We start from the raw sequence: 14,719 nt of genomic DNA, 5'->3' as shown, positions 1-14,719 counted from the left end.
AGGTGTCGCCATCATCTTCAAAGACTCCATCAGCGTCACCACCTCCACCGAAGACCCCCCCCTCGCCGCTGAACACCTGCATTTTCAGATTCGCACCGACCCAAGGACCACCCTCAGAGGATCCCTCGTCTACCGTCCTCCCGGACCTCGCGCCTCTTTCAGCGACGCCATCGCCGACTTCATCTCCCCGCACGCCCTCGCCTCACCGGACTACATCCTCCTAGGCGACCTCAACTTCCATCTGGAACAAAACAACGACCCCAACACCACCACCCTGCTCGACAACCTCGCCAACCTCGGCCTCAAACAACTGGTGAACACCGCCACCCACATCGCCGGACACACGCTCGACCCTATCTTCTCCGCCAGCAAACACGTCTTCTTCAGCCACACCTCTGCCCTACACTGGACCGACCACAGCTGCGTCCACTTCACATTCCGACGCGAGACCTCCCACCTCCGCACTCAACCCATCCCTCGTCGACAGTGGAACAAGATCCCTGAAGAGCAACTCTTCTCCGCTCTCGCCGCCAACCAACCCACCCTCACCACCGACCCCAACGACGCAGCTCTCAACCTCACAAACTGGATCTCCAACTGCGCTGACAACCTTGCTCCCCTCAAACGCACGCATCGACAGACCAACACCAAAAAACCTCTCTGGTTCTCTGACACCCTCAAAGAATCAAAGAAAACTTGTCGTGCCCTTGAGAAGGCCTGGCGCAAGGACCACACCGCTGACAACATGACCGCCCTCAAGAACGCTACACGCGAACACCACCACCTGATCCGCACTGCCAAAAGGAACTTTTTCACCGACAGACTAGACAAAAACAGCCACAACAGCAGAGAACTCTTCAGCATCGTCAAAGAGTTCTCCAACCCCAGCGCCAGCGCCAACGCCGTCACGCCCTCACAGGATTTGTGCGAATCCCTCGCCACTTTCTTCCATCGCAAGATCAGCGACCTCCACGACAGCTTCGGACACCAGACCCAACCATACACCACTGAACCCGCTTCCCCGGACATCACCCTCAACAACTGGACCCACATCAACACGGAAGAAACCAAATCCATCATGAACTCTATCCACTCCGGCGCCCCTTCGGACCCCTGCCCGCACTTCATCTTTAACAAAGCCGACGACATCATCGCCCCGCACCTCCAGACCGTCATCAACTCTTCTTTTTCTTCTGCTACCTTCCCCGAATGCTGGAAGCACGCTGAAGTCAACGCCCTACTAAAGAAACCTACGGCTGACCCAAGCGACCTGAAAAACTTCCGCCCCATCTCTCTTCTACCTTTCCCAGCCAAGGTAATAGAAAAGACCGTCAACAAACAGCTGACCACCTTCCTGGAAGACAACAACCTGCTCGACCCTTCACAAACCGGATTCCGAACCAACCACAGCACGGAAACCGCCCTCATCTCAGTCACAGACGACATCAGAACCCTGATGGACAACGGTGAAACAGTCGCCCTCATTCTCCTCGACCTCTCGGCTGCCTTTGACACCGTCTGTCACCGCACCCTAATCACCCGCCTACGCTCCACCAGGATCCAAGGCCAGGCCCTGGACTGGATCGCCTCCTTCCTCGCTAACCGCTCCCAAAGAGTTTACCTCCCTCCGTTTCGCTCAGAACCCACCAAGATCATCTGCGGCGTACCTCAAGGCTCATCGCTCAGCCCGACACTCTTCAATGTCTACATGAGCCCCCTCGCCGACATCGTACGCAAGCACGACATCATCATCACCTCCTACGCCGACGACACCCAACTTGTACTCTCCCTCACCAAGGACCCCGCCAGCGCCAAGACCAACCTACAAGAGGGTATGAAGGACGTCGCAGATTGGATGAGGCTCAGCCGCCTAAAGCTGAACTCTGAAAAAACGGAAGTCCTCATCCTCGGCAACACCCCGTCCGCCTGGGACGACTCCTGGTGGCCCACGGCCCTCGGCACCGCACCGACCCCCGCAGACCACGCCCGCAACCTCGGCTTCATCTTGGACCCTCTTCTCACCATGACCAAGCAAGTCAACGCCGTGTCCTCCGCCTGCTTCCTCACTCTCCGCAAGATCTTCCGCTGGATCCCCGCCGACACCAGAAAAACCGTGACCCACGCCCTTGTCACGAGTCGCCTGGACTACGGCAACACCCTCTACGCCGGGACCACCGCCAAACTCCAAAACCGCCTGCAACGCATCCAAAACGCCTCGGCCCGCCTCATCCTCGACGTACCCCGCAACAGCCACATCTCCGCACACCTGAGACACCTGCATTGGCTCCCAGTCAGCAAAAGGATCACCTTCCGTCTTCTCACCCACGCACACAAAGCCCTCCACAACAAGGGACCGGAATACCTCAACAGACGCCTCAGCTTCTACGTCCCCACCCGCCCCCTCCGCTCCGCTGGCCTCGCACTTGCTGCCGTCCCTCGCACCCGCCGCTCCACGGCGGGTGGGAGATCTTTCTCCTTCCTGGCGGCCAAGACCTGGAACTCCCTCCCCACCAGCCTCAGGACCACCCAGGACCACTCCGCTTTCCGGAGACTCCTAAAGACTTGGCTGTTCGAGCAGCGATAACCCCCCCTTTCCCCCCTAGCGCCTTGAGACCCGCACGGGTGAGTAGCGCGCTTTATAAATGTTAATGATTTGATTTGATTTGATTTGATTTGATTTGATTTGATTTGCTCCTTCAGCTTCCTGAGATTTTCCGGGCAGCCCAAGCTGCTACCACCTCACAGACAGGTTTCTGCCCTCCTTTTGCTTGAGCAGCTCAAGCCTAGGAAGTCAGAACAAAGGATTTTCTTTGGGAGAGGGGTGTTACACCCTTTCCCTTTGGAAATAGGTGTTACAGGCTTGGGCAGGGTAGCCTCCCCAAGCCACTGGTAATGCTTTAAAGGGCACATGTGGTGCCCTCCTTGCATAAACTAGTCTACACCTGGTCCAGTGCGAAACTGGGCAAAGGAAAGGGGAGTGGCCATTCCCCTGTCCATCACCACCCCAGGGGTGATGCTCAGAGCTCCTCCAGAGGGTCCCTAGGTTTTGCCATCTTGGATTCAAGTTTGCAGGGAACTCTGGGAGCATCTGATGGGCCAGTGAGAACAGGTGACGTCAGAGCCCACTCCTGATAGATGGTTACCCAGCTAGGTGACCAATTCCCCTTTCAGGGCTATTTAGGGTCTCTGTTTTGGGTGGTTCCTCAGATTCGGATTGCAAGACTACAGCAGGATTCCTCTGCAACCTACACTTTGACTTCTGACCAAAGAAACTGCATCTGGATGCTCCAGGACCCGTAACATTTCCCTGGTGGTGCATCCTCTGGGGATAGCCCTTCTTCAGCCTGCACCAGAAAGGATTAGGAATCTCCCTTGGAGTGAAGGAGTGACTCCCCTGCATCTGCAGGCACCAACTGCAATGACGACTGGCTGCGTGAATGCCCTCTCCTGCCGAGCTGCGTGGATCCTGCAACATGGATGGTAGACAGAAGTGGTCCTGACAGTCCTCTCGTCCAGCTGTCCAACTTGGGTGGAGGTAAGCCGTTTCTTGCCCACGCAGGACAGTACCCCCGTGCACCGCGTCATTTTCAGCTGCCAAGGTTTGTGGGCATCTTTTCCAAGGGATTTTCAGCCATCTTGAAGCTCCACCCCTCAGAACTCCATCCTGTGATGCACAGCTCCCTGAGTGGTTCTCCGGCAGCGTGGGAACCCTTTTCATAGTGCTGCATGTGTCCCCATCCAATGGGACTCCTGTGGGTGCTGCCTGGGCTTCTGTGGGCTCTCTGTGCTGCTGAGGGCCCCCTCTGATTCCCCCTCTTGCGTAGAGTCCACCTGGTCCTTCCTGGTCCCCGGCAGCACCACTTTCCACCAACCAAGAGTTTTGCATGTGCTAAGGCTTGTTGGTGGAATCCGAAGACATAAACCGAACTGCAATCCTTCTTCTGGCATGGGACGTCACCTGCATCCTCCAGGAACTCAACTCTATCTTCCTGGGTGCAGTGCTGACTCTCCTTCATCACCGTCGACTCATCTCTTGAAGCTTCAGCATGGTGGGTAGGAGCTCCTGCCCTTCCTAGACTCTGCAGTTCTTGCTGGACTTGGTCCCCTTCTTCCACAGGTCCTCTTGTCCAGGAATCCACTGTTGGTGTATTGCAGTCTCTTCTGGGCTTTGCATTATTCTTCTTTTCTTCCATGTGGGTGTTCTGGGGAATTTACAGTGATTTACTCCTGCTTTCCTGGTCGCTGAGGGGTGTTGTAATACTTACCTTTGCCCTTTTCTAGTACTTCCAGCTCCCCTCTACACACTCCACTTACCTAGGTGAAGACCAACTGTTGCATTCCATTTTTTTAGTATATGGTTTGTGTCCCCCCTACGCCATTATTCTATATTATGATTTTCACTATATTGCACTGTTTTCTAACTGTTTTTATGCTTATTTCTGCATACTATTATATATAACTTGTGTATTACTTACCTCCTAAGGGAGTATAGCCTCTGGTAGTTTTGGTATTTGTGTCACCAAAATAAAGTACCTTTATTTTTGTACCACTGAATGGTTTCTTTCATGTGTGTAAGGACTGTGTGTGACTACAGTGGAATTGCATGAGCTTTGCATGTCTCCTGGATAAGCCTTGGCTGCTCATTCACAGCTACCTTTAGAGAGCCTAGCTTCTAGATACTGACTACACTACACTAATAAGGGATACCTGGACTTAGTATAAGGTGAAAGTACCTTGGGTACCCACCACACACCAGGCCAGCCTCCTACAAGTGCCACAACACAAAAATGTTGATGTTATTGTACTAATGACTGCCATGGTGCACCATATTGTAAATATGGCACAACCATGGTGTTGTTAGGTTGCGGTAGGGGTAAGCAATAAAAGTGGCACATCAGGACCCATGCACCATTTCTTGTAAATATGCCCCCATGTTCAAATCTTGGCCTTCTGTCAAAATCCTATTATTTTCAGCAAGTGCCATTCTCCCCGTGCCAAAACTAGACATGTATTGTAGTCCTGTGCTAATGTAAAGCACCCTAAACACCTGGGTCAATGTCCATTCTAGGAAAAACTGCAAAAGGCCCACATCTCTATGTTTGGTATTCAAGTAGTGTTGTATTCATTTAAGTGTTATGTAATGGGCCATTGTACAACCCCTTCTGGCCCTTTGTAATAAATCAGTCATCCCTAGATCAGTACCTATCCCATTGAAAAAATGGCCCCTCTTTAAAATGTCATCAGCTGATCCTTCCATCATGAACAACTTGTGCTCTATTTGCCTGCTACCCTACCAAATACAGATTTCTGAGCAAGCAATAAAAAGGCAGAACTAATGACTTCAGACAAAGAATAATCTGGCCTCCCCCATCCCATAACGCCTGAGGCCACGTTGGTGTCATTTCTCAGAAATCTATGAATGCTGGTGGATCAACGAAAATATTCAGCACTGGTTTTACTTGACATTTACGCTCTATTTAATATGCTCTTTCATGATCAACTACTAACATGACTCTCTGAATCAGGGATCCAAGGTTAAATGCCTGGATTAGGTCCTGCATCTCTTCTGTTCCAGCAGTTTATCTTGTCCTGTTCCATTCTATCTTCAAATGGTGTCCAAGAGGGGTCCTCCTTAAACTCTACACTTTCACCCTCTAGGTACGTCTATTGGCTCATCCTATGCATTTATGTGAGCTGAGTCTTCTATGTTAAATTGCAACACTCAAATTCTCATATCTTTAAATGAGATTGCTAAGCATCTGACAACTGATTTTCATGATTGCATACTTAAGCAACTCCCTCAATCTCAATTCAGACGGCAGGTTGGAACTCTCTTTGAGGCAGATTTATGGAAAGTGGCTCTGCACTCGGTGCAGCACCACTTTCCCTGCGCCCCTAAGCGCCTCCTTCCACCACCATGTGTGCGCTGCATTTAAAATATGTGGCACCAAGGCACAGGGTAGGGGGCAATAGCATCATTCAATGTGATGCTACTAATGTACTCTGCAGGAGTAGTGCCAAAATATTGGAGCTACTCCTGCAGAGTACATAGGGGCAAATTCTAAATAATGGAAGCCCCGTTTTAATGCCTGCTCTGAGCAGGCGTTAAAAGTGCTGTAAAAAGTGGCACAAGGAAATCTAATAGATTTCCTTGTGCCATTTTTTCGGGCTCCCTAACAGGGGAACGCCCCCTTTGCATACATTGTGCCTGGCGCAGGCATAATGTAGCGTAAAGGGTTACAGAGTGGCACAATGCATGCTTTATCTGCCCCAAAGAGAGGTGCAACCTCCTGTCTGTATTGGGATTGAGGGATGTGCAGGGATTTCAGCCTCGTTGGGCCACATTAACGTCAAAATTTATTACGCTAATGTGGCACAAGGTGGCGCTAGGGGCTCATAAATATGCCCCTTTGTGTCTTGATGGATTATTTGCTCCTCATGCTTGGACAAGCACCAGCCCTAGTTCCTTCTGCATGGAACCTTGGGCTCATGTCACCCAGGATATATTTTTAACTTGCTTCTTCAATCTGTTTTGGTTTTTACACAATTGTGGTTTAAAATCTTTTCACACATCCCTTCTAAATCACTTGCCTAGTAATAGGGACAGCTATTTCAGTTGCCTACATTACTATAGTACTTATTATTCTATTACTCGACTCCCCTGCCATTGTCCTGCAATGAATACAGAACAGAGATGCACATCCAGAACTTGATCTGAATATCAGAGCATCATTTTCTAAGGCGCTTGAGTTTGGACATTGGTTTTCCATTGCATAAAGGATCTCCTTTAAATTGCTGTGTTTGCCTTTCTATGCATTACATTATCAAGGACCTATTTTTCGTAAGCTCATTCACTACCGGACTACTCACACTGAAAGGCCTTCTTCTCTCCTGTCAGTAACTATGCTCTAACATGCTAGATCTGGCAGGCATACTTTTTCTATTCTTGCTATGAAATCAATAATCACCATTTAAGAAATGATCGATTGTAGAAGACAATGGGTCAGATGTATGAAACTTTTTTGCATTCGCAAACGGTGCGAATCGCAAAATTCGGCCGATTGCGAATGCAAAAACGTGGTCTGCGATGCTTGAAAGGCATTCGCAGACCAAAAATAAGAAATCGCAAAAATAGTGATTTTTTGCGTTGCGACCTGTTTTTGCGAGTCGTATTTTGAGATTCTGTATTTCCAGTAGGAAATTGCGAGGTGCAAAATGCGAATCACAAAATCCAAGTCGCAATTCGATGCATCAAAAAATCGCAAATTGCGATTTTTCGCAGAATGGCATTTTGCACATGCAAAATACCACTAAGTGAAACCAGGTGGTAACCAGGTGCAACCTATATAAAGAGGCCCAGAATGCCTCAGACTCTTTTCCACAATGGCTGCACTCTACGTAATGGCGAGGAGGATGAGGATCTTGGCAGGTTTGAGGAGAGGGAGGAGGAAACAGGAGCACATTTTCAGAGTGTGCATTACACTTTTTGACCAGACAGAGGAGGAAATATTTGAGAGGTATAGGTTGAACTCAGCCATGATACTTGATCTGATAGCTGAGCTACAACCCATACTGCAGCACAGAACACATAGGACTCATATCATCCCCACCCATGTGCAGGTATTATGCTCCCTCCACCTACTTGCCTCAGGGAGCTATCAAGGGGTCATAGCAGCAGCTGGAGGGGTCTCACAGAGTACCCTCTCTAGATTTTTCAATGCAGTTATCAACGCCATGCTGAGCAGGATACACCAGTACATCAGATTTCCCCACACCCCACAGGAAATACAGCAGACATAAATTGATTTTTACCAGATAGCACAGTTCCCCCATGTCCTAGGTGCCATAGATGGGACACATGTTGCAATCTGTCCACCATCAGCCACAGAGTATATGTACCGCAACCGTAAATACCAACATTCAATGAATATACAGGTGATATGCTATGCCTCCTATATCATAACTGATCTCGTGGCCAGGTACCCAGGGAGCACACATGATTCATACATCTTTCGCCATAGCGGCATTCACAAAAGACTGCTAGCTGCGGAGTTTGGAGAAGGATATCTACTAGGTATTTACACTCTGTACACTGCCGCATTGATGGCGTGCTGATGTCAGATGGCTCAGTTACTCAATATACCCTCTGTCCCTTCCAGGAGACAGTGCCTACGCAGTGCGCACCTACAAGATGACGCCCTACCTCAATCCTGCAACACCAGCAGAACGGAGATTCAATGTAGCACACAGGGCGACCCGTAACGTGGTGGAGCGCACCTTTGGGCTGCTGAAGAGTCACTTCCGGTGCCTCCACAAAAGTGGAGGGGCACTACAGTACAGCCCAGAGACAACATGTAGAATAGTGGCAACATGTGCAATCTTGCACAAAATAGCTACCACCAGGGGCATACCTGTGGAAACATCGGAGCCAGACTCAGATGAGGATGATGATCCCATACCACCCCTACAGCCAGCAGGCAGGACCAGTGCAGCAGAGGGAAGGCAAAGGCGTGCTGACATCACACAAAACCATTTCAGATGTAAGTATGTTACCAAAAATCCACTGACAAATGTACCTGTAGTGAGTAAATGTATTACCTTAATGTCAGGTAATGTTAGACCAACGAATACCAACAAAAGTGATTTAAAAAAAAACAATTGCAGTTCACAGTAAAGGACTTAGGGCCAGATGTAGGAAGCCTTTTGCGCCTCGCAAACGGCGAAAAACGCAGATTGCGAGGTGTAAAAGGCCTTCCGCGATGCAGAATCACATTTTGCGAGTCGGTACGGACTCGCAAAATGTGATTCCGACTCGCAAATAGGAAGGGGTGTTCCCTTCCTATTTTCGACCGCATCGCGATGTAGAGTTGCTTTGTGACCGCGAAAGCGGTCGCAAACCAACTCGCAGTTACCATCCACTTGAGGTGGATGGTAACTCATTCGCAAAAGGGAAGGGGTCCCCATGGGACCCCTTCCCCTTTGTAAATGCCCACAAAAATATTTTTTCAGAGCAGGCAGTGGTCCTATGGACCACTGCCTACTCTGAAAAAAACGAAACCAAATGGTTTAAGGAAAACGGGCTGCAAAGAGAAGAAAAAAAACTGCTTTATTAAAAAAGCAGTCACGGACATGGTGGTCTGCTGTCTCCAGCAGGCCACCATCCCCGTGAATGCCTAGACTCGCTTGTCCTGGCAGTTCTCACTGCATCTGAAAACATCGAGGGACAACTGTTAGACACACACTAACCATTAGGGACAACCCGATACACAGACACCTACTCATACTGTGTGGGGATCTTTGGCTCACCTCTTAGCCAACCCGGTGCCTCTGGAGTTCGCCCATCACATATGGTATGCTGCTATTGCTCAAGATAAAGGCATCATGCACAGAGACAGGATATTTGGCATTCACATGGGAGATGTACTGGTCCGCCAAACACACCATCTGCACATTCATTGAGTGATAGCTTTTTCTATTCCTGTAAACATGTTTAGTCCTCGGGGGGGCAATTGTCACATGTGTCCCGTCAATGGCACCAATGATATTGGGGATATGTCCCAGGGCAGAAAAGTCAGCCTTCACTGTACACCTGGGGAAACACGATGTAGATGCGCATGTGTTTCAGCTGGCAGACAACACTCTGGTCAACACTTTAGAGAACATAGGCTGTGGCATCCCTGATGCCATGGCCACTGATGTTTGGAAGAAACCACTTGCCAGAAAATGGAGCACTGACAGGACCTGCACTAGAGGGGGGATACCTGTGGGTTGGCAGATAGCAGACATCAGGTCTGGCTCCAATTTGGCATACAGTTCTTGGATTGTGGCACAATCAAGTCTGTAGCTAATAATAATGTGTCTATCCTCCATTGTCGCTAGGTCCACCAGGGGTCTGTACACCAGAGGATGCCGCCATCTCATATTCTGCCTCAGCGGTTGAAGCCTATGGAAGAGAATGGTGAGCAGAGGGTCATATTCACACTTATTTAGCACTAATGATGATTTGTTTGCTTTACAGAAAGAGTAAGTGAACTTGAGAGTGCGTGGATATGCCAATGTCTGCTGTGACGCAGTTAGGTGCCATGCCCTGTGCCCCCCCAAAATGGCGGCTGCCTGACCTGTGAGGAGGGACAAGTGGAAATGAGGTAATTGCGCTGGCATTGTGCGCCGTCGCAGTAGGCGGTCGATGACTGCCGCGCAAATTTGCATTGGTTATCATTGAGCTCTATGGGTTTCTGAAGCCAATGGCGATGTACGCCGGCAGTGACGGTACGCACTGCCGTGGACGTCACCGCCATTTTCTATCTATTCACTCACTTGCTACCTGGCCTTCAATAGGCGAGGACCTACACTGCAAGTGCTGCTGTGACCTGTGTCTGGAAGCGACTATGGCTCATGTGTCTGGGGAAAGTGCCCCGGCCTTCACTGTGGAGGAGTTGGAGAAACTGGTGGATGGGGCCCCTACCCCAGTACACGTTACTCTACGGTCCTCCAGACAAACAGGTGAGCACACTGTGAGCATGATGCGTGGGCCATGAATGTATGGACTGCTGTGTGTGTAAGCCACATGTAGGGGGAGCAGATGGGTCCTGGCCAGAGTGCAGCATGTAAGGTGGTCAATGTATGTGCATCAGGGGATGGGAGGGATCTGGTGGGCAATGTGTGTGACGGTCCGGACAGGTGACTAATTCCCTTTTCTGCTGACTTTTCCATACATGTCAGCACCCACCAGAAAAAGGGTATTTGACATGCCATCGCCAAGGAGGTGCAGACCCTGTGGGTCTTTGACAGGCGGAGCACCCACTGCCGCAAGAGGTGGGAGGACCTGCGCCGCTGGGCAAAGAAGACGGCAGAGGCCCAGCTGGGCCTGGCCTCCCAACGAGGAAGGGGTGCCCGTCGCACCTTGACCCCCCTGATGTTCCGCATCCTGTCGGTGGCCTATCTGGAGTTGGATGGGTGCTTGAAGGCATCACAGCAGCCACGAGGGTGTGAGTACAGAATCTGAACCCTGACTTTGCGCGTGTTATGAGGTACCTGGGTGGGGGATGTGGGCTGTGGGTGCCCCTAGGCCAGGGCGAACATGACAGGGTAGGTCCCTTGTTGGGCAGGCTCACATTCACTCCTACCGCAATAGTATTGGCGGCCATCTACTCCTAGGCAGAGTCCTGTGGGTTTCAGGTGTACAGCTAATGACGTTAGGCATTGAACCTCATGGGCTGGTGACTGTCTTAGTAACTGGTACTGCATGGCCTAGTGCATGGGGCTGCTCCCTGTGTGTTGTGTACGCCAACGGTAGTGTTGTTGCTGGCATTGACCAAGTCTATCCTCTGTCTCTTGCCCCCCCTTTTTGTTTTGTCACCCTGTCATTGTGTGCATTAGCATCATCTGGCGGAGGAGCAGAAGCACCGGCGACGGAGGGAGCTGCACCCCACATGGGCCTGGAGGCCGAATCCACCAATGGTGAGGGCATCAGTGGGATGGAGGGTGAGGTGAGCATCACGACGGGGACAGGAGGAGAAACCACAGACAGCGACTCCTCCTCCGATGTAAGCTCCCTGGCGGTGGCGGACACCTGTGTGCCCACACCAACAACAGGTACAGCCGCCACCCCCCCTACCTGCACCACCCTCCCAGCAGCCCCTCAGTGTGTTTCCCGTGCCTGCTCACCCCGGAGGGTGGGCATCTCCTTCGCCCCAGGCACCTCAGGCCCTGCCCCAGTCAGCCCTGCTGCCCTCAGTGAGGAGGCTATTGACCTCCTGAGATCCCTCACTGTTGGGCAGTCAACCATTCTGAATGCCACCTAGAGGGTCGAGAGGCATTTGCAACAAACAAATGCATACCTGGAGGGCATTCACTCTGGCGTGGCGTCCCAACAGAGAGCATTTCAGGCTCTGGCCTCAGCACTGATGGCAGCCTGTGTCCCTGTGTCCAACTTCCTCTACCCAGACCCAATCCCCTCAATCCCAGCCTATCCCAGGCACACCTTCAGACCAGCATTCACCCAAATCACCACACAAAGGTGGCTCAGGCAAACATAAGCACTACACTTCATCTCACAGGCACTCACACAAACACCATACCCATGCAGACACAACAACATCCACTGCCTCCACTGTGTCCCCCTCCTCCTCTTCGTCCACCTCCCTCCCAGTATCGTCTCCACTCACATCTGCATGCAATACATCCTTATCCACTACCTCCATCACCAGCACGCCCATCACAAAACACCCCTCACTGGCAGTCACCACCCCCACAACCATTCACACGTCCCCTGTGTCCTCTCCCAGTGTGTCTTTGACCCCCTGCCCCCAAAGTACACAAACGCAAGCACCCACTCACCCAACAACCATCCACCTCACAAAAGCATCCAGCCCATGCACCCTCACCCAAACTCAGCAGAAAGATACCTCCTACAACCATTCCCTCTTCCTCCACTCCCAAACCCTCTCCATCTTCCCGCCCCAGTGTGTCTAAAAGTTTTTTCCTGGCAAACATTGACCTGTTCCCTACCCCTCCCCCCGTCCTTCCCCTCAGGCCAGGGTGTCCAGAACCCAGCCCAGCACCTCGCCCACCAAGTCGCCGTCCAATGTGGAACCTGCAACTCCCAGAGGCTCAAAGGGGGTACCCTTCAGAAAATCCGGTGTACCACCAACCCCTGCAAAGGATCAAACCATTCCGCCACCTGACAAGGTGAAGAAGGGGCCAGCATGCAGCAGGGGCAAGGAACACGACCCACCCAGCAAGGCCTTCTCTAAACCTCCAGCTGACAGAGCCAAGGGCACAACAGCATCTGACAAAGTGAGGAAGAGGAAGAAAATCGATGGCAAGGTACTTCAACCGACGGAGGTGCCCACCTGCCCACCAGCAGAAGTGCCAGCCACGCCACCTGCACCGCGTGCAGCAACGCCAGCAGCCCCGCCACAAGCACCGCCACCTCCACCGCCATCTGCACTGCCGCTGCCACCACTTCTGCCAGCAGCAGGATCTCCAGTGGGCAGTGTCTGAGGCTGCAGGAGAACGTCTGGAGCCTCCCTCCACCACTGCCAGCACCGGCACCTGCACCACGGCCAGCACAACCAGCATCCCCACAGCAAGAACCGCCACCTGCGCCGCTGACAGTAGGACCACTACCAGCACCAGTAGCCCAAGTGGGAGGCTGTCCGAAGCTGCAGGACACGAGCTGGAGCCTACCACCACTACTGGCAGCACCCCCACCAGCTCCGGCACTACCACACTTAGCAGCCTTTGGCGCCGCAGGATGGAGTCTAGCCCTGCCTCCATGAACTATCATGCTACATGTTCCCTGCAAATCTCGTGCCTCAGACACCCAGGTGAGGGAATGTGTACTGGCACACCCCAAGTACTGCATCACTGCATCACTGAGCACCAAGCCCCCTCCAGAACCAGTGGAGAAAGGCATACACTCACCCTATCCTTGGCAGGATGAAGCACTCTTGGCACCAAGCCCCCTCCAGAACCAGTGGAGAAAGGTATCCACTCACCCTATCCTTGGCAGGATGAAGCACTCTTGGCACCAAGCCCCCTCCAGAACCAGTGGAGAAGCCATCCACTTGAGAGACTGTGGCTTTGCACTCCCCAGGACCAAGCAGTGGGCAAACCACCCACTTGAGAGACTGTGGCTTTGCACTCCCCAGGACCAAGCAGTGGGCAAACCACCCACTTGAGAGACTTGAGAGACTGTGGCTTTGCACTCCCCAGGACATCGCTGTGGGCATGGAGTCCCCTTGAGGAGCAGTGGCATTGTACCGTCTTCCGGCTGAGGTACACCCCCCCTTCCCTATCCCCCTGAGGTGCCTGTGTGTTTTCGACCTGATGCCCCTGCAGTGTTCTCTCCGTATTGAGGCAGGAGTCAAGTGTAGGCATGGCCCATGATTTTTGTCCCAGTGATCCACGAACATTTGTGAAAGACAATGTACAGACTTCTGTACATTTTGTATATTTCTGTAAATTCAGTTTTTCAATTTCTATTGTATATCTGCCCATTGCTGACATATCACTGGTTTGACTCAATTCCTTTTGTCCTTGCGTTCTTCCAGGGGGTTACTGGGTGTATCTGTAATGTTGTTGGATCTGTTTGTGTGTATGGTGTTGTGGGTGATGGTGGGGGTGGGGGTGTTGCATGTGTGTGTCACTCTCTTTTTCCTCCCCCTTTGTACTAGGTGCAGTACTCACCGTGGTGGTCGCCGCCTCCGTCTTTGGTGTTACTGGTATATGAGCAGATACACCAGCATCGGCAGGACCTGCAGCTCGGGCTCCAAGGCATCTTGGTTTTTCGTTGAGTGTTGAGTGGTGAGTGGTTTCCCTTCCAAAGACTGTTTCCATCATGCTTTTGATGGCGTTGGTACCGCCCTGGAAAATCTGCTGGGTTGTAATGGGGTGGGCAGTACATTGTCTTCCGCCGGTCCGCCGCAGTGTTTGTTGCTACCGCCGTGACGGTCGGAGTGTTAAAGTGGCTGTCTGTGATGGCGGTTTCCGCCGTGGTCATGGTCCCATTTTTTTTACCGCCGGCCTGTTGGCGGTATTAATGCCACTTTAACACCGTCCGCCAGGGTTGTAATGTTTCATAAATTCTCACTACCCCAAACCAAATTTGTTCAAGGCAGCGGCCATGTAATATTTATTTCAAAGCTTGAACTACATCTAGAGAAAATGTCTTTGTGTTTATTAACATAATGAAATGGCATAGCCACCATAGCCT

At 51.6% G+C, this 14,719-nt stretch overlaps 1 pseudogene; it reads right to left on the bottom strand.

Moving 5' to 3' along the window:
- LOC138247071 (lipase maturation factor 2 pseudogene) overlaps positions 1 to 14,346 on the bottom strand; it is a 45,723-nt pseudogene extending 31,377 nt beyond the window's left edge.
- Positions 14,347 to 14,719: the final 373 nt, after the last annotated feature.

The sequence above is a fragment of the Pleurodeles waltl genome, chromosome 7, assembly GCF_031143425.1.
Source record: "Pleurodeles waltl isolate 20211129_DDA chromosome 7, aPleWal1.hap1.20221129, whole genome shotgun sequence".
NCBI lineage: Eukaryota > Metazoa > Chordata > Amphibia > Caudata > Salamandridae > Pleurodeles > Pleurodeles waltl.
Note: the sequence above shows the minus strand (reverse complement) of the source record. Positions and strands in the feature narration are given on the sequence as shown.